Consider the following 26,740-nt stretch of genomic DNA (forward strand, 5'->3'; position numbering starts at 1 on the left):
AGTTATATGGCAGCTGCAATTGCATATGAGAGTTTACAGTTAAATACTGGATTTTGAGGTATGGAAAATGAGTATGCAAGCTCAGAGACAAGTGACGTTAGTGGATTGGAGTAAACAAGGAAGGGAGGCTTTGTGTGATGGAGATAGGACTTGAAACAGGCCTTCAAGATTGGATTGGAAAGTGGACTTTTGAGATTTGAGGATAGAGAGGTGAAGAGAGGATGTCTTGAGCCAAGTGGTTGAACGAACATGGAACAAGAAGCATAAAGCCCTCACATGGAAGCTTGTGGCTCAGAGAGGGAGTGTTACTCTTTTTCTGTGCTCCAGAGAGGCACAGTGGTCTCACAGAGCATCTCAGGGTATGCCAAGTGAACAGCCTGTCACCCCTGTCTCAGCCAGAGAAGTTGTGTGTTTATTTGGATTGTTTCCTGTCATTTTGGTTGAAGAAGACATTCTGCCAAAATAATAAAAATAAGTTTGAAAAACATGAATCTAGTCAGTGGAAGCAATTGAATGGAAAGATTTGAGATGCATATGATATTATTAGAGTATTTCTGTATAGATAAAAGTGTGGAAAAATTATAAACCAGGAGCCCAGTAAAAAGAACGTTATTGGGAGAAATTTAGTCGTGAATTCAAAATGGCCCATAGAATGGGTATGGCAGTGAAATTGCTTAATATAGAAAACAGATTGTCAAACTTCTCTTCAGATTAACCAATGTCACCCCAATACATTTAATAAAAAGAAAAAAAAAGCCACTTCTCTGTAGTACCTAGAATGGTGACATGAAAGAAATGGTGAGGGATTAGGTACCACCAGCTTTGCTTGTGCTTTTTCTCTACTGTGTATCAAGCATGGTATAGCATTGAAAAACTGAAGGCGAATGAAACAAGTTTGCTGCTCTCACGGAATATATTATCTGTAGTGTCATTTCTTTGCTCCTAAGACATACCCCCCCCCATTCGGACATCTTTGAAATTGAAATGCACCTTACAATCATAGTCATGTCTCAGTTTAATAAACAAAATTTTTTTCTTTCTAATGATCACTTGCATCTTAGACTCAATGGAATATGGTGAATATATAGTTACTTAAATTACAATGTGGCATTTGTTTTGTAGAGGCTGTGAATGAAGTATTATAGAAGCCCAGAGAAAAACTAGTTCTGCTTATAGAATTCTGGGAGTGTTTTTGTGGAGAGGGTGATAAGTGAGCTCAGCTATAAAGAATCACTAAATGTTTGTCAGGTTAGAATGAGAAGGGTTATTTCAGATTATGTTGGATTTTACATGCAGTTTGGAAATTCACTTAGGGAGAACTTACACACTTTGAAAAATTCAGGCTTGGATCAAGGAATATTTGTATACATGATGTTGAGCTGAGAACCTCCTGTAGGCAGGGGCTGTGTCATAGACATGTATATGTTCTTTTTTCTCACATATTTATGAACTTTGTTCACTACATATCCTGTTACTAAACAAGAGGGCAAGATACAGGTAGAGAACTTTGATTTCGTAGGAGACTGGGATGGATGGATCCTTGCAAAAGATTCAAGGCACATACTTGAAAAGGAGTGAGAGAGTTTATGATCATAAAAAGAAAAGTGATTAGGGAAGCAAAATAAAAGGAACTTACATCTGATTGGCTCATATGTTTTGGTAGACATTTATTTGCAGGTGAGAATCTTAGCAGTGAAGTTTTGGTAAGAGAAATTGAAGTTATTTAAAGTTTCCAGGTTGTTTGTATTCTTAATATGTCCAGTCAGAGAGCGTTTAGTACAGTTCTTTAAATAATGAGTCAAGTTACCATAGCTTTTTGTCCACAGAAGCGGAGCTGCTTTTGCACAGGAGTATAGGAGCCAGATAGTGATCTGTGCTGTGGTAAGTGGGTACCTGTGCCTGGTGTGGGTTTGTGGGGGAGGGGGAAACCCTTGTTACGTTGAGGTTGAGGATGTCAAGGCCAGGGAGTTGCGGGAGAAGAAGGAAAAGGAAAAGACTAGATGCATATGATAATGAGTACTAACTGGATTTATGTAAGAGAAATAATTATACTTAAAGTGGTTTGTAAATCCTCTGTGTTTTCCCATATATTTAAGGCTGCTTATGAACCAACTTGAAATAACTCACTTTGGAAAGGTATTTGTAAATACTAAAAACTGTAATATGTTTATTGAAGAAGTAAGTTGATTTGTGACTTTATAAAGTTAAAGTACATTGTATTCTAGAATTTTTCTCATTTTTTGTCATTAGTGGGATGTCATTACCTATAATTGATTTTAATGACAGGGCAGGTAAATGGTTTTAGTGACCTCTTGATAGATGTTCATTTATTCCATGGACAGGAGACTGCATTCATTAAATTTAGTCAGCAAGTGGGTACTCGACATCTGTATTATGAGGCTTGTTGTATTCCTTATAAAGTTGAATAACACGGATTCAAACTCCCACTTACATAATGTTCTAAAAGAGAAAGAACTCATTTAATTGTCTTTTGTGAATCAAATAAGAAGTAAAAGTTTTTTTTAACCCTTGTTTTATATTTGGTTCACATTTACTGCATGTTTATAGTATGCCAGATACTGTATGCAGCACCAGCTAAATTAATTCATTTACTCTTCAGAATATCGTATACAGTTATCATTACCAGGTGCAAAAACTGGGGCCTAGAGTGGTAAAGGACTTGCTCAAGGCCACATAATCCAAACATATTCTGTTTGTAGAAGCCTGTACTTCAACCATTACCACTTACTGTCTTTCCATATATACAGGGTCTGGCAGAAGTAAGGGCTGTTTGAATGTGGTTGGGAGGATAATAATATGGGTATAATAATTTGAACATTTTACCTAAAATGTCATATGGTGTGCTTGAGTGTGATTTCGTTATGTTACAGAATTACATGATTATGATTTTTTAATAAAATATTTTGTAATACAAGAGGGGCGTTATTTGTGCCAGACCTTGTACTTTGCATTTGTGATTTCTATGATCATTTGTAGAATTAATTCATTGCTTATCTCTTATGTGTTATACACTGTGCTTAAGCATTTTATTTATAGTAACTCATTTAATTTTTGCAATTCTATTAAAAAAGGGTAATAATGATGGTGACTGCACTTTATAAACCAAGGCTGTCAGAGGTTAATATTTTGTCCAAGGTCATACAGTATGTTAGGCAGCTAGTTAAGTGAGAATACTTAGAGCTGGTCCAGGTGAACAGGACCGCCACCTACCTTTACAGCTAAACAATAATATTGTAAGTATCTCAGTAACTACTGTAGTATTGGGTTGGCCAAAAAGTTTTTATGTTTTTTTTCCATAATATGGCTTTAGTGGTGCTTCGTTGTCTTTGACTTTATTTGAAACAATTTGTTAGAGTGTATTGTGACAGCTGTTATATCAGTATGCATTAAAAAAAGCAAAATTGGTGAATTTTTGTGTAGTCACCTGAATATTGAAAATGGAAGAAAATATATGATATTTTCAGCATATTATGCTTTATTGTTTCAGAAAAGGTAAAAACAACAGAAACAAAGAAAGATTTGTGCAATGTATGGAGAAGGTGCTGTGACTGATCAAACATGTCAAAAATGGTTTGCAAAGTTCCTTGGTACTATTGGCATTTTGGCCAAATAATTCTTTGCTGTGGGGCTTTCTGCTGCATTGGAAGATGTGTATTAACAGCACCCCTCGCCTCTACCCACTAGAAGCCAGTAGTGGAAGATAGTCAACATACTCAAAGTACCCAAATCAATAAAGTTATTGGTGAAAATGAAAAATGTATCTTGTTTTATGGAAAAAACTAAATGGACTTTTTGGACAACTCCGTTATGTTCAATAGGCTCTTATTCCTGCACCTCTAGCTGAACAGTCTTTTATCTATCTAGGACAGTGATTATCAATCTTTTTCATCTCATGGCACACATAACTAATTGCTAAAATGCTGTGGCACACCAAAAATATATATGTATTGCCAATATGACAAAAAATTGATATAATTTTGATCGACTTAACAAAAGTAAAAATAATAATAGTATTTAACCTAGCCTTTTTGTTCCAAAGTGACTTTAAAAAAATTAGGTACCTATACTTGTATATAAGGATTTCTGGTACCAACAGTTAACCAATCAGATGTGAAACCAATAAGATACAACTCTGTTGTACCACCTATATATATATATATGCTTCAAGACAGGGCATTTATACCAGACGACTATTGTTGTGTTGGCTGTTGTCATTTTTTTACTTGACAGTCTAAGGGAAGAAAGGTAGGTGCCCCTGACTAAATAATCAGGCATTGCATGTTTTAACAAGTCTTGCAGCACACCGGTTGAAAATCACTTCTCTAGGACATGGGTCATGTATGCCACAGAGAGAGTTGGAATTAAAAAAGGTTTTATTACTTTGTCACATCCTGTGTTGATCGATTGGGAATTTGAAGGTAGTAAGAACATTTCCTTTACTAAGTGTATGTTTATTATAAACAAACTTTGAATGAGTTTTTAAAAACAGATTCCATGAATATAAACCATAAAGAAGTCTTATATTTCACTTTTGTTAACAAGTGTAAAATATTAATAACACCTAATGTATTACTATATATAAAGCAGTATTAAATGTGATCAACATATAGTAATATTTATGTGCATTAATATTTTTATTAATTATGTTAATATGAAAGTAATAAAATTGTCAAATACAGGAGGCCTGTATTTCATAACACGCTTCTTGATCAGTATGTGACATATCAGTAGGTATGAATTTCAGTCTCCTTTATGAAGGGAAGGAATATCATTTTAAAAATGATTTTAAGATAAACCAAAGAGCCCTGGCCAGATAGCTCAGTTGGTTAGTGTCATCCTAATACGCCAAGGTTGCAGGTTTGATCTCTGGTCAGGGCACATACAGGAATCAAACAACGAATGCATAAATAAGTTGAACAAATTGATGTTTCTCTTTTGCTCTTGCTCTCTCGCCCCCTCCTTCACTCCTTCCCCTTCCTCTTTCTCTAAAATCAATAAAATCTTTTATTAGAAGAAAAACCAAAGACCATAAGAATTGTATATAGAGACTTTGTGTTCATATAATCTTGCATGTCATTTTTATGTAGCATTAACTCAGTTGATAGGGATGTTATACATTTACATTTGCCTTCTAGTGAATAAATAATAAAAATAACTGTCACTGTATAACAGACATTGTTCTAGGTGCTAGAGAAATAAAATGGACATGCTCTCTACTCATGGGGCCTATATTTTGTTCTAGGTGGGTTTTATCTCAATCTTAGATTATTGATATTTTTAATAAGTTGAGAAAACTAAGTCTCTGAATAATTTGCCCAGTGTTACAGAATTAACACATGGGATATTGGGAAAAGAATCCAATTTCTAGGAGGGCAGAAGGTGGAAAATTGGGATAACTGTAATAGCATAAACAATAACATTTTTAAATAGGAACCAAGTTTCCATATGGCTTCACAACTCTTTTTTAAAAAATATTTTTTTAAAAGATTTTATTTATTTTTAGAGGGGGAAGAGTGGGAGAGAAACATCAGTGTGTGGTTGCCTCTGGTGCACTCCCTACTGGGGACGTGGCCTGCAACTTAGGCATGTGCCCTAACTGGTAATGGAACCAGTGACCCTTTGGTTCTCAGGCTTTCACTCAGTCCACTGAGCCACACCAGTCAGGCCTAGCTTCACAACTCTTATGTTTGATCATAAATCCTTGGAGCCAAAGAAATCAGTTTTCATAAAGTTTTAAAAGGCTTTTTTCCCTCATTCTTATAGTTAACTACTGAAGAAAATTAAAGTCCAGTTTATATCTTACAAGAGATTGATATAGCTGAGTAAATTTATGGTATTTGAGAATAGAGTAAATTTAGTTTAGTCAGTGCTTGCAAAAGAAAGACATGATTGAGTTTATTTTATTTGTGGGCTTGTGTGTACATGTGCATTTACATATGTGCTTTTACTCATTATATAAACATTGAATAAAATACTAAGGGGATTATATTCTATATTTGTGGACCTATTTATTACCTTTCTTGTTCTCCATCCTACCCTGTAATTAAGGATATCAACCCATTTTGGTGTAATTCTAACAAGTTAGCCCATTTCCTCACACTGCGACCCTTACCTCAAGCCACAAAGAAAATTCGATTGTTGAACTCAAAGAACGGAGACAACTTTCAGTGCTTTAGAAAGAATTCTTTGATTTCTGTCTGAACTGATAGTGATAATTGTATAATTTTCAAACTGGAAGGCAAACATGTTTCATTCCATAACACTTTGTGATCAGTAGAAGTAACTATGACATATTTAGGAAAAAGCTCTGTGCTCTTTATCTGTACAGGTACTCTCTGCCATTAAATGGTGTGTCACCTTCGGAGATCTTGGGATTTTCCTCGTTACAGTAAAATATTTGTATGTATTTGTAAAAGTGAAATAATTTGAGATATTTTGTTTGGTGTTATAATTCTATAATTTTAAGCACAAAAATATATGTAGACCAGATTGAGCTTCAATTTTTTTTTAGTGAGTCAAGAGGAAAACTCAGGTAAAAAATATTATTTACCAGCATTTCTAGTTTTTAAATCAAATTGATTATTTTTTGGAGTAAAACTGAATGAGATTTGTCAGCGTTTCAAAATATATAAAGTTTCATTTTTGTTTTGGCAGACCTTTGAAGCCAAATTTAATAATAAATTTAATGCTATTGTCCTTTAAAGAAGGGTGGTCATCTAGATTTGAGTCTTACAAAGCATTTACAAAATTTCCTAGTAAATAATTTGCCACCATGATTTCAACTAGGCACGTGCCCAGTCTTCAGCAGCAGTAAAGATGGGGGCCAGGACCCTTAACCCTTGAGCATTCAGATTACCATCTGGGACCTGATCTGACTTCTCAGAATGCCCCTGCCAGTGGATATAGACATGAAAGGTGCCTGGTTAGAGACCATCTGCCCTTAAAGCCTGGGAGTGTGCTTGCTTAGGCCAGAGCTTCTCTAGCCAGCAGACAGCATGGAAAGCCCTGTGAGAATAAGCACTGCCACTGTAACTTTGCAGAGAGATCTCTTATTCAGTGTTACCCTCTGACCCTTCCAAAAGCTGGTTTCTGATCTTGTGACCAAAGGTTTTAACTGTGGGCCTGCTGCATTCTTGCTCTCCAACTTTACAGTAACCATCCCAACCTGCCTGTTCATTTTATTCCCTTAGCATGTTCTGACAGAATTCTCTAGTCAGCCTGCCCAGGGATAATAGTGTGAAATCTACAAATTTAAAAGTAGAAGAGTTAGGTGGATCTTTGTGTTTCGTTCCAAAGGAGAAAACTTTTTTACTCTTATTCTAGAATGTGAATAATATGACAGCTGATTTGTAGTCCAAAGAGGTCTCTTAAGAGCACTAGTCATATCTTCATTTATGGGAATTTAAAATTTTTCTGCAAAAGGTATTAAAGCAGAAATACCATTTTCAAACTCACAACTACCGGAACCAATGGAGCTTAATACTGAACTCCATCTGCTACCTGGGGAGAAAAGTGCTCTTTAAATGGTGGGTTGTACTGAGGTTAAGATGCACTAACAGAATGACTTCTGTGGAGAATTTTTAAAAATTAAATAATGATAAAGTGAATTTTTTTAAACACAGGGATTTCAAAAGAACTTTTATTGTATTTATTTATTTATAGAATGAAGGGAAGGAAAGGGAGGGACAAAAAGAGGGAGAGAAACATCAATAGGTTGCCTCTTGTATTACACCCTGACCAGGGAATTGAAGTCAGCACTGAGCTTTTGCTTTGTGAGACAATGCTCAAACAACTAAGCCACACCAGTAAGGGTTCAGAATTCTTTTTAATATAATAGTTGCTTGGATTTGATTTGGTAGGTTAATTTAAATGTATAGAAACTCTTAAAGGTACATATTTAATTATAATTACTATAAAATAAAAGAGCTATTTTGGAAATTATATCTTAGAAAGGTTTTGTGAGATCTGCTCTATCTACTATTACACATAAACTGGAGAAGAAAAAGAAAAAAAACAAAGACAATTATGCCTTAAAATACCATTTACAAGTACTCCAGGAAAGAATTTGTTTCATTCGCTATTAAAAATCCTACATGCTTTTCCATATGTTACTTGTTCCAGTAAAGGCCATTGAGAAATCAGTATTCAGTGGTGACGAATAGCTATTTGTTTCTAGATAATACTATAGGTTTAACTTAAAATGAAGGAGGTTTTAGTGCCGGTGAAAACAGCAATGGACAAGAATCAACACCAGGCTTCAGTACCCTGGCCTGCCAGTTAATCTCTGTAATGTGGGGATGTCCTTTAGCTTTCTTGCCTGCCTACTGCACAAGGTTTTTCTGAGGATTAAGTGGAGTAACATGTGAAAATGTTTTCTAAATGCCAAAGCACTAAATAGATGTAAACTTTTGTTAATTTTTATAAACTTAACTCTTTAAATAAATTAATAGTGTATGTGTTTAGCTTTTTGCAGTCTCATTTTCTATTACATGGCCATTTTTGTATCTGCAGCATATAGTGCAATGCTGGTATACAGTGAGTGTTCATTAAATATCCAGTAGAAATGAGACTTCTCTATTACTCAGCTTAATTGGGTGTGTTAACTGTGGGTTTTACGTTTCTGTATTCTGATGCTTTGACATCTGGGGCCTTGCTGATTCCAGAGGGACTACCCCTTCCAGGGTTAACTATTCCTAGAGATAGTAAACAACTCCCCCTTGAATGTGCTTTTCAAATACAAACCAACCAATCCAGAGTCCACTTCCCAACTACATCCTTTATTAGCCCTCACACTTCAGGCCACTGTTCCCCTACTGTAATCACTACCCCAGAGCCAGGGACCAACTCAGAACGGCCCCTATGCCCCAGGGCTTCCTGAAATTATTAGAACTAGCCAATCCTAAGCCCATTTATCTTGCTTTGCATTTCCCTTCTTGTGGAAACCACAGTATAGGCTCTTGTGCACAATTCCTCCCAGTCCCTCTGTCTTCTGACCAACCCTGGTGCTTTTCCTAGGTGGCACCTGTGACATGGTATGCCCCCTCCTCTTGAGAACTGTGAATAACACAGTCTTTTCAGTGGCAATCCTGGAATCTGTTAGCCTTACTATACCTCAGATTTTCTATTCATACATTATATTTTAAAATAGTAGGCTGCTGATTCATCTTGTAAACCTATCACAGAGTCTTATCATTAAGAAATAATGTAAATATTGTTAAGTTTAACATTGCTGTAGAAGTAACTTGAACAGAGATTCAGAATGGTGTTGAGATATAAACATTTGTGTGTAGGTAAATATACACATATTACATGTATATATGTGTATACTCATGTGTAAGTATGTACATAAAAATTTTTATTTAACCTCATTGGAAAATTAAAAATTCTGATCTCTAAGCTACCTGTACAGATCATCTTTGGTTTAGCATTTTTTGTTTATAAATGAAAAAACTGAGTCCCAAAGTGGAGATGTAGTTCGCGCCTGTAGTTGTTGGCAAAGCCAGGATAAACCCAAATCTAACTCCTTGAGACCTAAATAGACATGCAAGTGTCTTAAGCTTTTTTATTAGGAAGAAAATTATAGGCACATTTTTCTTGTTTCTTCCATCTCTCAAGGGAATAAGGTTGTAAAGTTAATTTTGTTTTCTCCTCTCCCAAGTGGTGGTGGTTTGGTTGCTAGGTAACTAACTGTTCCAATTGATATAGTTATTTCATCTACCAAAATAAAATTAATATAGTTATTTAAATTTTATTTCATAAACTTTTAAATAATAGAATCTAGATATTTTATGTCCAAAATTCACCAGATTTTGTATCTCAGCTCTTTTTTTCTCCTAATTTTGTTTTTGATGTTACAAATTTAGAAACTTTTAAAATCTTTAAGCTAGGTGCTTTGTCTTAACAATTTCCCAGTATTTGTACTTTTATCTTAAATTTGACTGGATCAAAGTCAGTCATATTATGAACACTGAGTAATATGGGGAGAAATTGTTGAGAGATCAGTGAATTACAGTTAACCAAAAAATGAGGTAGAATTTTAGTCAGTTTTTCTTAGTGGGGTTTTTTAAAATTTATTTTTTGGTAGACATAATATTAAGAGGTAAATATACAAGATTTGAGGTGAAATAGCTTTTTACTGTGTTCTGTCTTGCTAGCTCTTTCTATAAATATTGCATCAAGTTGGTTTTCCACATTTGAAGATAGTAATTAAGCAGGGGATAACACTGAGGAAAGATGTTCTGTCCCTGCCCATGAAAATCTTCCACATACTGAACTAACTGCCTCTTCACTTGTTTTAGAACTGCATGTCAGCTGCTACCCAAGAAATCCTCTGATATTCTGAGAGAAATTATAGTTGAGGGTTTGTTTGGTTTTTTTTGCCATTTTCAATTCCATTTAATCACTGATCTGAAGAGTCATTATAATTATATAGAGAAATTATAATTTTTGATCAGAGAATAAGCAGTTAGCAATTTCTGTATAGTACCTTAAATCATGAAAAATGATATAGAATAATCTGGTTTGTTTTGGAACTCTTAGATAAAATTTTTTTTTCATTACCTTCCAGATTTACTATATCTGTTCTTTTCTTGCCAGCTCCAATATCTGGTGTGTTAGAGACCCTGAGATATTCTTGTTGCCACTATTTTCATCTTTTGTAATGGAAAAAAATAGCTATAAATGGGAGCTAAGTAATGGTCCACTGTAATACTTGTGACAGTACGCAGTTATCTTGGCTTCCTCCAGTGTGTGTTGACAGTGCCCTGCATATGCTTGGTGCTGGGTCAATATTTGACCAAGTAGATGCAGCTCTACTGAAAAAATTTTGTTTAGTATTTAATTATTGGATTCTATTTTCCATGAGCATGTGGGAATCTTTTAAAACTTGTCAGTTATTTTGAGGACTAGTATTTATTACTCATCTGTAGTAAGTGGAAACTTTAGATTTCACCATATTGGAATGCTTTTGCCCTTTTTGGTAATCAAATAAAAGATAATCATTTTATTAGTCCCCTTGATAGCATAGAAAGTTCAGTATTCTGTAATGCTATAAAATCTTTTTTTGATCTTCTAGTTTTATTTAATGATATGTTTCAGTTTTATATTGACTTTGTGTTTTGTAATTGCTACCAAAAGTTAACCTGAAACACTTGAATGTTTTTTTGTGTTTTAGCCTTATAGTTCCATTTCATACTGAAACATTAGATACTCACCTGGACAGCCATACTCCAGGTACTACTGTAAGGCTGGCCAAATTTTATGCATTTTTAATCATTTAAGAAGATAATTTTTAATTGATTTTAGAGAAACGGGGAAGGAGGGAGCATGGGAGAAAAACATCAATCGGTTGCCTCCCTGACTGGGGATCGAACCACAACCCAGGCATGTGCCCTGATCAGGAATTGAACTGGCGAACCTTTGGTTTACAGGATGATGCCCAACTGAGCCACCCCAGCCAGGGCCAAATTTTATGCTTTTTTTTGTTTAGGATTTTAAAATAATTCACAACTCTTTCTTTACTAATTAAAACCAAGTTTTTTAATGTAATATATCCTGTTGTCAGCCTTTGGAAGAACTTGAGTTAGTAATACTTTAAGTTTTCTAAAAAATGTAACCAAATGTAGTTTTGTTGCCTTTTTGTTTCAAGCCATTCTCTAAGTTTTTATAGTATTTACTAGGTTTAGAAATAAGAACACTTGCATGTTTCTTTCCTTTGTATAATCATCACCGTAAGCAGGCAAAGTGTATTTGATAGTACCAGAAGCGTACTGTCAAATATACCAAAGCATATAGAATGGACCATGTCTTCCCAAGGTGATGAAGCACATTGAATTTTTCCAAGGGACAACAAAATACAAAGTAAAGTAATAATTTACTTCTCTAACGTGACAAAGCAGAAAGGGATATGAGTGTGATCCAGTGTTTTTTTTCTATTCTTTTATTTTCTACCTTTTATTTCCCACCCATTACCATATATCATGATTAAATTCACATATGTGGAGTAATATTGAGATACCTTAGCTGTGAGCAATTAATGAAATAAACCACTAGTTTGTAAAATAATAAAAGGATTGTAAATTCATACCCTTTTGGGGCTTCATTGTGTTGAAGAAATTAAAAGGTCAAAAATAGTTAAAAGTTCTTATAACTGTTTTGGAGAAGAAGTGTAGAGATCATTACTTGTTTGTTAAAAGAATTAGGTTTTGATTATAATCTTATAGTGAAGTTTGTTTCTGTCATGATCTGTACACATTTTTAAATTGTTTGTTAGTCTCTTCCATCAAATGCACAAGCAGTTCTCCTGTTTTTAAGGTTTATTTTTACAAATGAGATTTTTTTTTTAAATTTAAATTATAGTTTCCATTCAGTATTATTTTGTATTAGTTTTGGTGTACAGTATAGTAGTTAGATAATAATATGAGGTCTGCCCAGAAGGTATCTAGCCATGTAATATGAAGAATAGAGATATCAGTTGAACAAAATACCAGAAACATTGTACATAGGACAATGATGCTTCAGTCCCCTTCAAAGTAGGCACCTTTGGACCTCATGCAGTTCTCCCAGTCACCATCAGCTGCTTTGTCATACTTTCCTGAATCTCATCAACAGTCTGAAATCTCTTTTCTTTCAAAGGTGATTTTAGTTATGGGAAAAGTCAGAAGGTGGAGGGTGCCAAATCTGGGCGGTAAGGGAGCTGAGTCAAAAAAAAACTGAGTCAATAAAAAACTTTTATTTCACAAAAAAATTGTGTATGAGATGTGATGCATGAGTGGGTGTGTTGTCCTGATGAATCTGTCAATCACCAGTTGCCCATAGCTGCCGCCTTCTGAATCATCTGAATATTTTTCAGAGGAATATTCATACTTAATGCAAAATTTGATGCAGATTTACTGCTCTACTCGCTCAGTCATTTTGAATGTGACGGCCACACAGGACACACACTTACTCAGTGGTGCCTACTGCTCCTACTGACTAGTACAGAGAAGTCGTCATTGTTCACACATGCGAATTCTAGTCCATTCTCTTTGGCTGCCATGTTACATCGATGTTGCGCAAACCATTCTCGTTATATTAACAGTGGCTGGACTTATGCCGGACATATCTCATATACTTTAGAAAGTGTATCCCCTGTTATTGCTAGTACCCATTGGGGACCATACATAGGTATTACAGTATTATGGACTATAAGGAAATAGACTATGCTGTACTTTAATAAGTGAGGTTTTAAAAAAATTAATCATATTGTAAATTTGTGTGAGTGAATAAAACTTTCTCTTTGCCTGTGTTCTAACTGCTGCCACTAAACATGCCAGACGTTATTTGTGTTCAAGAAAGTATCATTTTTTTAAATCTCTTTTTCCCTCAAAGATGTACTCATACTCATCTTAATTGAAAGTGAAAAGAGATGACTAGGATTGAGTTCCCTACAACTGAAGATGGGTCTGGATTGCATGGTAGAGGATATAGAATGGTTCTTACATGGTTAGAGACAAATCCGTGGCTAGTTTATGTATACTTGAAAGTAGAAAGCTAGTATTTCCTGGTTGCTCCATTTGCTGTTTAGAGATGTAGCCTAAAATAGTCGTCTGTGGGGTTAGACTGATCCAGGACAGCCCAGCAGTGTTGGCCCAGCCTCTCTTGGCCCTAAACTATGCAGCTATTTTAAGCTGTAACCCTAAGAACCAACAGGGCATATGGTACCCTTGTAACACTGAATGCCAGTTGTGTATTTCCAGGGCTTGACAGATTAGCTATAAACTTCTGTGCAATTAATGCTATCATTCCAGTAGTTGGGAATTCTCATATCCACCTGACAAGCTAATAGCTTGCCTCACTATATCAGATTTCATTAAATAAATATCACTGTAGGTGGAAAAAAGGACAAAACACAAACCCTAAGTTTTTTTTATTTATTTTGAGCATTGCTTGTTTGATGAATTGCCTGTAAAACAGAAAAATTCTGAGTCATTTCATGATTTGTTGTTAGACAATTTTGCTATTTTTAAAGATTTTATTTATTTTTTAAGAGAGAGAAGAGAGGGAGAGAAACATTGGTGCATGAGAAGTAACTTGATTGATTGCCTCTCGCACACCCCCAAACAGGGACCTGACCAGGAATTGAACCAATGACCTTGTGGTTTGCAGGCTGGTGCTCAACCTACTGAGCCACCCAGCAAGGGCAGATTTTGCTATTTTTAGGTGGTTGATACACTAATGTCTGATGTGTGTTTGCCTCTGCCCATATTCTCTGCTTTCACTGCTTTTTTCCTGTTACTTCCTGTTACTTCCTATTTTACCCATTTAGTTGTAGTGTCCCTGGTTGTTGACTTTCTCTTTCTTATTTGCAACCTCTCAAGTACAGTACACACCTGTCTTGTGATTATTCCTTAAGTTCATATTAAGGGTAGGAACAAAGTTAAGTTTCTGGAGCATAAAGATGGTATCAGACACAGTCCTTACCTTCTGTAAGCTTCTGTTTTAGTTGAGGAGTGAGAATGTTCGTTAAAATTAAAGATAGTACATGGAAGTAATAGTACAGTGGTGTATATCAAAAGCAGACTGAATGACAAAAGGTAGTGACATTGAAATTAAGAACAGGAATAAGTTGCTGAGAATCAGGGCAGAAATAAAGGCTTCATGAAGCCCAGGAGGCTTGAACTGATTGTTGAAGGAAAGAAAAGCCCAAAAAAGCATGAATAGGGAAAGAAAGCATTCTAGACTGAAGAAACAACAGATGCAAAATAGAGGAAGCTGGAATATGCTTCCTTATTTAAGAAAGAATTGGTAGACCGTTTAATTAGTGGAGACTTTGAGGGAAATGATGGAAATGAAAATTGGCAAGGTTGGTAGAAGCCTGGCTATAGAATGACACTGTCAGACCAAGGATAGGTGACAGACAGGTCATTGAAGGAGTACGAATGTACTTTTGGAGGGTTAGGGGAAGGGAGGTTTCATTTATAAAGTGCTATTTTAGTTTTATTGTCTAGCAGACAGAGAAGAAACAGGAAAGTTAATTTGGTACCATAGAGTTAGTTCACACACATATCAGTGATGGGAAATATGAACTTGGGTGTGCAGCGTGTGATTCAAGAGACTTTAAGGAAACATTGGACAGGATTTGATGAATGAATATACAGAGGAAGAATAACGTAAGGGTAATTTTTTATGTTAAGAGCCTAGGTGACTATGACAGTGATTATACCATGACAAGAAATGACATTGAGAAAAGGGAGATGAACCTAAATTTGATTATTTGTTAAATTTGAGTTGATGGTAAAACATTCCATTGGAGATACTTATGTTTGGAGATTGGATCTGAGATCAGGAAATCAATGTTGATATTCTAGGTGCAGAAATCTACATAGAGATGGTGGTTAAAATTATGCCAGTATGCGAAATTGATGAAGGAGACAGTTTTGAATTTGAAGTGCAAGGATGAGAACAGTCTTTTGGGGACAAAAGGAGAAAATTCAGAAAAGTGAGAACAGTCAATGAGATAGGAAGAGAACAGGGTGTTATGTCAAAGCTAAGAGGAATCTCAGAGTGTTGAATGTTGAAAGATGAGTTGGAGCGTGTGTATTGAGAAAAGTTTATTGGATGTGGCGTTTGAATCATTTAATAAGACCTGAGAACTGTGCTGTTCAATATGAAGGCCACCAGCCACATGTGACTATTTAAGATAAAATTAATCAGTATTAAACATTTTTTCAGTTGTACAAACCACACTTGAATAGCTAACAGCCACATGTGGCTGGAGGCTGAGGTTGAACAGCTCTGATAAAGTATATTTTTATTATTGCAGAATGTTCTGTAAGACAGTATAACTTTATAAAGCTTAATGAATGCTACAGCAAAACCGAAAGCATTTTTTAACTTGATGAATGAGTGCTGGAAATAACGACCAAGTGGTGGAAAAGTTTGATGAAAACAGGAAAAGGAGAGTATCTTGGGGGCTTAAAAAGGCTTTTTAAGACTATGATTAAGTTCATTCATTTAGCCAATATTGAGAGCCTATTGTTTGCCAAGTACTGTGCTAGGTATCTATACCATAATATGAATAAGGCATTAAACAGTATGTAAGTATATAATTGGAGCAAGGATGTTGGGGTTAGATACCACATTAGTTATGGTATAGTGTGATAATGCTTACAATAGAAGGACCTGTCTTCTATGAGATCATAGAAGTGTGCTATATAATTATATGAGGGAATTTGCAAGGAAGGTTTAAGTGGAATGACTAGAAATTAGCCAGATTGGCAGAGAAAGGATATTCCAGGCAAAAGGTCAGGTTATGTAATGGGTGATCCGGGAACTACAGAGAGTTTCGTGTGTTCAGACCAAGAGTTCATGTGCTATGGTCATGATGACAGGGGGCCAGGTTACGGAGACTATTCCCTTGTCATAATGAGGCATTTTAATAGTATACTGAAAGCTACAGGGAGCCTATCAGGGACCTTAAGAAGTGGAATATCATGGTCAGATTTATGTTTTAGATTGCACAGTGTCGACATGGAAGTCAGAAGCTAATCTAGTTACAAGGAGATTGGTTTAATAGAAACATAGAGGTAGTTGAGAGGGAAGTACTGAAGAGACAGAATGAGATTTAGAAGAAAACTGAACGTGTTTTCTGAAGAATTGTTTTTGAGAAGAATTACCACCAGATAAGGCAGAAGTTCAAAGAGGCAAGGAATTTGCAAAGAATGCAAAATGAAGCCAGAGGAGGATTGTTGGATTTAGTGTGCCCAGTTAAGGGACTAGGGAACAAGGTGAGGTTTAAGATGACATTCAAAAGTATTGGGAGGAGGAATGACAGACGTTAAATGACACTGGTCAGAGAAGAGGCAGTGCCAAGAGTGACATGTGGGAGGTGGCGTAGTTCTACCTGATGATGAAGTTTGAGTTGGGGTTCTGTTTCATAGGAAGCATCTTGAGTGTACAATTGATTTTTGTTTCCAAACTTGCTTCCCCTCCTGGGTGTCTTTGTCTCAGTCAGTGATGCATTGCCCTCCTTGTGACCCAGACCAAAATTCTTATCTGATTTTATCTTCATAATAGTTTTAACCAACGTTTGTAGTTTTATGCCTGCACCTTAGAATTAGACCATGATTCAATTCTTGGTTTTGATACAAATATTTTAAAAAACATTTTATTTGTTGATCGATTGATTGATTGGAGAGAGGAAGGAAGAGACAGAAAGAACATTGACTTGTTGCTTCACTTATTTATGCGTTCATTGGTTGATTCTTGTATGTGCACTGATCAGGGATTAAACATACAACCTTGGCATATGGGGACAATGCTCCAACCAACTAAGCTACCTGGCCAGGGCCTATGCCACTTAAATCTTGATCATCTAGAAATGAGTGTCGTCATCTGTGCAATTCACAATAATCACGTTACATTTATCTATCTATCTATATATCTATCTATCTATTTATTTATTTTGGAGGTGGGGGAGGGAGAAAGAGAGAGGTAAGATTAATGTAACACATTAATCAGCTGCCCCTTGCACACACCCCTACCATATTCCAGATATTGTGTTATATTGTGCTAAGAGTGTTACATTACATTATCTCAGTTGATTCCCAAAAGAAGAAACTGCAGAGAGAATTAGAACTCAAAGACAGATCTGTCTGACCCCAAAGCTCAACTGTTTAAGCTCTTGATTGCTAAACTGCTGTGCCTACCCAGTAGCTTGGTATTGGTTTACAAATTAACATGACCCATGGTATGTAAATACTCTGGAAGTCATTGGCCAATATGGTTCACCTTCATTTAAGAAGCACAGAGAGCACTCAGTTTTTTCTTGTGTGTGTGTTCAGCAGTCCTCTTTTAAAAATATTTTTTAATTTAACCTTTATTGTATTTTTCCATTACCTATTTAGTCCCCTTATACCCCCCTCCCTCTAGCAGTTGCCACACTTGTCCATGTCCATGAGTCCTTTCTCCTTTTTCTTCAATCCCTCTACCTCTTAACCTCCCCTCTTCCCCACTAGCTGTCATCCTGCTCTCCATCTATGAGTATGTGCCCATTTTCCTTCGGTTTATAGTTCATCTGTAGGACAACACATAATAACAGGTCTTTGTAATTAATAAACATAATTTCCAAACTTGGGATAGTATTCTTTTTACTACTAATGTACTATGGACTCTATGCAAGTCCTACGTTTGTGAAAGCTGTCAAAGCCTATTCCCGAATTTATATTACTATTTTTGTAAAGATAGTAATTCAGAGTCGTGTAGTTTCTGAGACTTAGGTAATTTATACTTTTTATATAACAGGTATCATACAAATGTACCATATTATAAATTATCATATACTTTGAAATTAGTTATTGTTTATGATGATCTGAATAAATGAGAGCAATGATTATGAGTTATTTGGAAGTTTAGTTTAAGCAGGGTTTCTTAATGTCAGCACTGTCTACATTTTAGTCCAGATAATTCTTTGTTTTGGGGCCTGTCTTGTGCATTGTAGGACGTTTAGCAACATCCCTGGTCTCTGCCCACTAAATATGAGTAGTAGTTCTCCAAGTTGTGACAACCAAAATTATTGCCAGATGTTGCCAAATAACTCCTGGAAGACAAAATTACCTTTATTGAGGACCAATAGTTGAGATTTAGGACCAACAAAGTAGAATTTTTTTCCTCCCCCCTCCCTTTTTTTTGGGGGGGGATCTTTACTGAGGTATGATTCATATACCATATAGTATAGCCATTTAAAGTTTACATTCAGCAGCTTTTAGTATATTGACAGAGTTTTGCAACTATCACTTCATCTAATTTTAGGACATTGTCATAACCTCATAAAGAAATGCAGACGCATTAATCATCTCTTTCCATTTCCTTCCCTATTTCCCACCCAGCCAGAGGTATACCTAGTTTTGTTTTCTTTTTATCTTTAGGAATACAGAACTTCCTTGTTTGTTTTAAATCAGATTGTAAAGCAAACCAAAGTCTACTGTAGACTGTATATATTAAAATTTATTGGCAATGTAGAGACATATTCTTGCCTGTATATATCATCAGAGGTCCTTAGACATTTGTTTAGACAGACTGCAAGTTTAATCTGTAGAGGAAATAAATAAATCTAAATTAGGCTGGGTTAAGAATTGTTTTGTGATTATTCAGAACAGTAAGAAGTCCCTCTAGACCTTCTTGGCAGGTTTTATATTATAGAAATCAACATTTTTTTGGTTTACCGTATCAGTTCTAGTAGATAACCTCATTTCCTAGACTGTGTGTGAAAAACATAGCTATAAAACACATGTACCTAAAATAGTATTTTGAACCTGTTGGATTTTAAGCAGAGAAGTGATGTGATCTGAGTTACATTTTAGAACGAGTCTTCTGGGAACTGTGTTAAGAATGAAGTTATAGAGGAGGGCAGTAGTGGCAGGGAGACCAGTTAGGAAATGATTATAGTCATCAAGGGGAAACATTGGCTCGGAAGGTGCAAACAGTGGAGGTGGTGGAGAAATGCTTGGATCCTGGATCTGTTTTGAAGGAGCAGTCAGGAGGGTAGGGAATAGAGTATAAGAGCAAGATAAAAATCTGGAAAAATAATTACTTCACAGATTTTAATCTAAGCAATTGATAGTTGGAGATGATTGATTGCTTGTCTTTTTTTTTTTTTTTCAGAGAGAGGGGAAGGGAAGGAGAAAGAGAGGGAGAGAAACATCAATGTGTGGTTGCCTCTCATGTGTCCCCCACTGGGAACTGGCCTGCAACCCAGGCATGTGCCCTGACTGGGAATTGAACCTCGATCACATGGTTCGCAGGCCAGCGCTCAATCCACTGAGCTACACCAGCCAGGGCTTGATTGCTTGTCTTTAGAAATTTTAAATTTTGATACAGTCAAATTTATCAGCATTTCCTTTTGTCTTCTTTTAGAGTTTTGTTTAAAAGATTCTGTAGTTTTGTATTTTCTTCTAATATTTTTTGATTCTGTATAGTTTTCTTTTTTGCATTCACTTTTTAAAAAAATACAAACCTATTTGCAATTTACTTTTGTGTATAATACGAGATTATCTAAATTTCTTTGCCCACCCCCACCCTATGCATACCCATATAGCCAATAGTCCCAATCCAAAACATTTATTTTGTACTCTTCCCTCTGATTTCAAAAATGTCATTTTATCATATACTACATTTTCTTGTATGCATGCATCTGTTTTTGAACCTGTATTCAGTTATGTGAGCCTATTTGTAAGCCATTATCTCATTGTTACAATTCCTGTGGCTTTGTAACATATCTTTATTCTACTGTTCTACTTTTTCAAAATTATCTTGGTTGATATTTTACATATTGAATCAGCTACTAGTGTTTCATGCAGAATTTATTAATTTCTCATTGAATTCACTTCATATGGATTAATTTTCAAAAAATTAACACATTTATAATGATTCTTCCCATATAAGAACAATCATTTCTCTCTACTAAGGTCTTGTTTTATGTCCTTTGTTTAATCCTCCTCAAGACCCCGAACATTTCTAATTTAATTGATTCTCAGATATTCATACTTACTGTTGATGTTGTGAATAGATTTATTTACTTGTACTTTATAAATTTATTTTACTTTTATTTTTTAAAATATATTTTATTGATTATGCCATTACAGTTCTATTTCCCCCTTCATTCCCCTCCACCCTGCATACCCCCTCCCCCACCATTCACCCCTTTAGTTTATGACCACGTCTCAAGTTCTTTAGATTCTATATTTCCCATACTATTCTTGCCTTCCCCCCTATTTTCTACCTACCATCTATGCTACTTATTTTCTGTACCTTCTCTCTCCCCCCTTCTCCTTCTTCCCTCCCCTGTTGCTAACCCTCCATGTGATCTTCATTTCTATGGTCCTGCTCCTGATCTAGCTGTCCTCTTAGTTTGCTTTTGTTTTAGGTGTGATTCTTAATAACTGTGAGTTTGCTGTCCTTTCACTGTTCATCTTTTTTATCTTCTTTTTCTTAGGTAAGTCCCTTTAATATTTCATGTAGTAAGGGCTTGGTGATGATGAACTCCTTGAATTTGATCTTATTCGAGAAGCACTTTATCTGTCCTTCCATTCTAAATGAAAGTTTTGCTGGATAGAGCAATCTCGGATGTAGGTCTTTGGATTTCATGACTTGGAATACTTCTTTCCAGCCCCTTCTTGCCTATAAGGTCTCTTTTGAGAAATCAGCTGACAGTCTGATGGGAACTCCTTTGTAGGTGACTGTCCCCTTAGCTCTTGCTGCTTCTAGGATTCTCTCCTTCATTTTAATCTTGGCTAATGTAGTTATGATGTGCCTTGGTGTGTTCCTTCTTGGGTCCAACTTTTTTGGGACTCTCTGAGCTTCCCGGATTTCCTGGAAGTCTATTTCCTTTGCCAGATTGGGGAAGTTCTCCTTTATTATTTGTTCAAATAAGTTTTCCACTTGTGGCTGTTCCTCTTCCCCTTCTGGTACCCTTATAATTCAGATGTTGGAACGCTTAAAGATTTCCTAGAGGTTCCTAAACCTGTCCTCAAGTTTTGAATTCTCGTTTCTTCATATTTTTCTGTTCAGTCATTTTTTTCTTCCTTCTGGTCCACTCCTTTAATTTGAGGTCCAGTTTCCTTTCCATTACTATTAGTTTCCTGTGCATTTCCGTTCGTTTCAATTAGTTTAGCCTTCATATGTTCCTCTAATTTGTGACTAAAATCAACCAGTTCTGTGAGCATCCTGATCACCAGTGTTTTGAACTGTGCCTCTCATAGGTTGGCAATTTCTTGTTTGCTTAGGTTTATGGGCTCTGGGGCTCTGAGTTGTTCTTGAGCCATGTTTTGATCTGTTCGTGCCCGTTATGTATGAGGAGCAGAGCCTTAGGTGTTCACCAGGGTGGGGCCACCCAGGTCCCTTATTTGTGATGCTGTATGTGGGGGCGGGGTCAGAGAGGGACAATAGCAGTGCCCTCTGCTGCTTCCCACCGCTGGGGCCTGTGCAGTCCATCTCACTGCTCACTCCTTCACAGGTTTTTCTGGGTGTGAATGTGTGACCTTGGTCCGCCCTCAGTGGGTCCGCCCGCTACTCCACACCTGGGATCCGCCCATGGCTGCTGGCGCACCTGGGTTGAGCGCCTGGGTTGGTCCTGTGGATCTTTCCTGCCCTACCCCGCTCTGCTACTGCCTCTGCCCCTGTTACTGGTTTGGCTGAAGGGTTTGTTGTTGTCAGACTTCCATATAGTTCAGTTTTCTGTGGTTTGGCTGCATTTTTGTTGCTAAAACTTTGTTATTTTTAAACTTGGTTGTATGAGAAGGCACAGTGTGTCCACCTACACCTCCATCTTGGCAGAAGTCTACTTTATGAATTTATTGATAGAGAGAAGCTGTTGCTTTTTTATGTTGCTCTTGTATTTGCCCATCTTGCTGGACTGTCTTACTATTTTAATAGTTTATTGATTTTTCTAGAGTTTTTTTTAATAGATCTATCACTTCTATATGTTATTTTATTGGCTTACACCTCCAGGATATATTGAATATTAGAGGTGAGAGTAGGAATCACTTCTGTTAAAAACCACTGTGAGATCAGATTTTTGTCTTTTTTAAATCATAACTGTGTTTCTTTGTACATGAGATGCAACAGTTTTCTAATATATTTTTAATGGAAATACAAATGAATTAAGCGCTTTATATGAGGGGGCACCCAAAATCCCCCAGAATTCACTTATAAGATATTGTGTATTTATTGCTACATGTTCAAACTTCAGTCATCTTCAGAGTACTCTCCATTTGATGCAGTACACCTACTGAGACGCTATTTGAGCATTTTTTCCACTGCTCCAGTTTTCGAACTCATCGATTTTGATGACATTTTGTGCTTCTGCCATTTTTTGTTTCACCTCTTCCTCATCAGCAAAACATTTTCCTTTGAGGGCCTTTTTCATCTGGGGAAACAAAAAAAGAAAAGTCGCTCAGGGCAAGATCAGGTGAGTACAGAGAGTGGGGAAGGTGGGTCATGCTGTTTTTTGGTCAAAAGATGCTGAATGCTCAGTGCTTTGTGGGCAGGTGTGTTTGTAAATCATCTATCATGAAATGGGCAAACACAATGAAAGGATCTTCAAAAAAAAGTCACTGAAGCTGAATGCAGCATCTCATAACAACGCCAGCTGGGATACTGATATAGATGGGTTCCTAGAACACTCACCCAGTGGGGGAATCCTGTACTACAAATGGCCCACCCTCCAGAAAAGAATTTTCATTTTTTGGAGGGTTTCTTCCTCATATATTGTAATATATGTACAGGGTAGGGCAAAAGTAGGTTTACTGTTGTTCATATGGAAAAATAATACAGTAAATAATAATGTAAGAATAAACTCTTTGTTTTGTGTACTCAAAATTGTAAACCTACTTTTTGTTCTACCCTGTATAATTATATATATAATTTTGTAGTCTGTATAGAAAGTCTTAGGAGTGTCTCACATCTGTTGACCTAGTAATCTCAGTTCTAGGATGTTTTCCCATGAAGGTAGTAAGGAAAAATGAGAAAGAACAGAACAGAATGGTTTACATAGTAGAATTGTGTCATTATAAAAATGCACAGAACAACGGTTAGAAGCAAATACACCAAAATGATGATAGTGGTACTATATGATGATTTTATTTGCTCCCTCATACTTTTCTATGGTGAGCATGCACTTTTATTAAAATCATAAGGAAAAAAACTTAAACTATATACCTAACTGTAATACTCAGCTATATTTACCTTCTTCAAATAGCTGGAAAGGGAGAAATCTTAGCCTATTATTCCATTAATAAATGGTAAGTTTAATTGTCATTTTTTAAAAGTTTACTTTGTAATACTCTTAAAAAATTGTTGTGAAATGAGGGTTAACACATGCTGTAGGATAAATCCGATGTCTGAGAGAAAAGAAACTCAGTGGTTTCGGGGGCAGGTTGTGGTCTGTACTTTTGGTGTGTGCTTCTAAATGATCTGAGTTCCAGCTCATGAAGCAGGAGAGGACTGTGATTGTGGTTAAGGGTCCATTTATGCTGTTTCTAACTATCTTGTCACCCATTTGACATGTCTTTTGCAAAATAGGAATCATCTAGTATTCCCGTGATCTGTTGTTGGCATACTTTTGTAATAAAGCTTCTGTGTTTACATGCATTTTAGGTTACCATACATTTTATTTAAGAGTCATTCATTAAGTAGTACTTTCAGTCTGCTAGGAACTTTGATAACCAGAGGACGTAAAACCACACAGAGGTCCTGTGTCCTGAACAGCTTTTCTTAGACATAATTCGTGATTAATGTTGTGGTGGAATAAGATGGTATCTGATTAGAGAAGCCAGAATTACAACATTCTAACTCGGCCAATCTGTGAAGTCTCATATGGAACTAAGTGTATTGAAATTCAAGGCTGAGTAATACTTTATTGGCTTAGGTATAGGCCCGCTGCTTCAGTATCCAGAGAACTATGTTATTCTGTAAGGAAGATACTGTCTTTAACTAATTAAATCTGCTTTCTCATCTTCCTCTAAACTTAAATACAAGTCTCAAATCTGATTGCTATGTGGAGGCAAAAGACCACACCAGCTAGTGCTCAAGAAAAATATGCAAGAAACAAAGAGTTCTTCCCAAATACCCATATAGATTTACTTGAGTATCTAGCAATCTAATATGCGACCTACTAACCAACGGCCCACCATTACCCTTGGCCCAGTTTCTATACTTGAAAAAAGGGAACAGAAGAAAAAGAGAAAGGAATAAGAAAAAATGTCTTGGTGCTCCAAACAGCCTTGTAGTATTTTTGTTTAAACCTCTGGCAGCATGGAAGGATAAGGGTACATTACCTAGAAATTCATGTTATTTGTAAAATTATGTTTTAAAAGTTTCAGTGTGGTAACAGAGAGGTTAGAAGCCAGAGTTTCAGAAGAGCTTAATAAATAACCTTTTTCTCCAGGTATTTCAGTAATAAAAGTGTTGTGAAACTATAAATACATAATTTGTTTCTATAGCGATTTATCCTCTTTATTATCACCAGCACTATTATTGGCACAGATTCTAACATCTTTAGCATCAACTATTACTTGACAAATTAAACACTAAGTCATTTCAACAAACCAACTATTTTTCCTATTGTAACAACTTTTCCTGTGTTTAGTTTTTATTATAGTTTTTACCCTCCTGATTGAATTATAATGAGTAATGGTCTCAGTAATGCAAATGTAATCATCTAGTTAAAAAGTCATGTCCTATTAAAATTGTATTAAAAATGACACTTTAGGAGAAATTTCTATAATAATTTTAGCTCAATGCAGTGACAGCATCCATTACCACAGGGGCTGATCATTTGTTTAGAGGTATCTTTTTTAAAGTTTTCATTTATTTATCTTTAGGAAAAGGGAAGGGAGGGAGAAAGAGAGGGAGAGAAATATCCATTGGTTGCCTCTTGCACACCTCCAGCTGGGAGACCTGACCCTCAGCACCGTCATGTGACCCAACCGGGAATCGAACCAGTGACCTTTTGGTGTTCAGAATGACACCCAACCCACTAAGCCACACCAGTTAGGGCTGCTTATAAGTGTTAACATACCCAAGCAATATACTTTTTGGAATGGAAAATGAAAGGAGGTGTATATAGATCCTCAAATACAACAGTAAAATAATATATGTCAGACATTTAATAAAGTAAGCATAAAATGAAGGTTACTGTTGTTGAGGAGGATAAAGGGGAGTCAAGAATGACTTCCAGGTTTTCTGTTTGGACAGTGAAAAAGAGCTAGTTTCAGAGAGTAGGAAATTTGATTCCTAGACATATTACCTATGAAAAATCTGGGTGGAAATGTTCCCTGGTAGATGTCAAAGAAGGGTATGACACTCATGAGGGGTATTTGAGCAGAAGGGACAGATTTGGAAGACAGCTGTTTACATACACATGGTAGTAATAAAAGTTATGCAAGTGGATGAGCTAACCTAAGGAGAGAGTTAGAATAAGGGAAGTCAGAATCCTAAGGAATGGCGTGTATGGGTGTGGTTAGAGAAGGAGGAGGAATACTAGTGGCAAATAGTATCAGAGAAATACCAGGAGGAGAGCATTTCAGGAAGAGAGTGAGATTAGCAGCTCCAGGTGCTCCAGAGAAGTGAATAAGATCAGAGGGAAGAATATGTTTGGGTTTATTAACAAAGAATTGTTAATTCTCCCAAATGACAGTAGTGTGAGGAGAGAATGGGAATTTTCAAGGGGGCCAGAATGATCAGTGGTATCAAATGCTGCAGAGCACTCTTGTAATGGTCATTGAGAAAAGGACATTGGATCTGGCCATTAGGAGGAAGTCCATGAACCAGGAGTGAAGTCTTTGAGGTGGAGTCCATTGAATGCCAGACTTCAGACAATGGGGAATGATTGAAAGTAATTGCGCATGGAAGTTATGTAATCAGAACAGCATTTAAACATTTTTTTTCTGGCAGCAATTTGAAGGATTAGATGGGTAGCCTGAGTCTTAGGCTGGTAGAGGCATGAAGTGACAAGAACCTGGACCAGGGTGGTGGTCCTGACTGACAACAGAAAGTTAAGATGGGAGCAAGAGCTATACTCTGCTGTTATGTCCTTTTTAACTTGGCTGTCACATGGATTATAATTAATAAGTAAGGAAGTAAGATAAAATTTGACCTTTTAAGGTTTTGAATGTAAGAAGGAGAATTGTAGTAACATTTACCAAAACGGGGAACATTAGTAGAGGCAAGATTTGAAGATGGA

The 26,740-nt window shown here is 36.2% G+C and overlaps 1 protein-coding gene across 3 annotated transcripts in view; it reads left to right on the forward strand.

Moving 5' to 3' along the window:
- The window catches only part of SP4 (Sp4 transcription factor), a 65,555-nt gene that overhangs the window by 13,508 nt on the left and 25,307 nt on the right, over window positions 1–26,740 (forward strand). The window lies entirely within an intron of this gene.

Source organism: Artibeus jamaicensis, unplaced genomic scaffold, assembly GCF_021234435.1.
Source record: "Artibeus jamaicensis isolate MK-2021 breed Jamaican fruit bat unplaced genomic scaffold, CSHL_Jam_final contig_3230, whole genome shotgun sequence".
Classification (NCBI taxonomy): domain Eukaryota; kingdom Metazoa; phylum Chordata; class Mammalia; order Chiroptera; family Phyllostomidae; genus Artibeus; species Artibeus jamaicensis.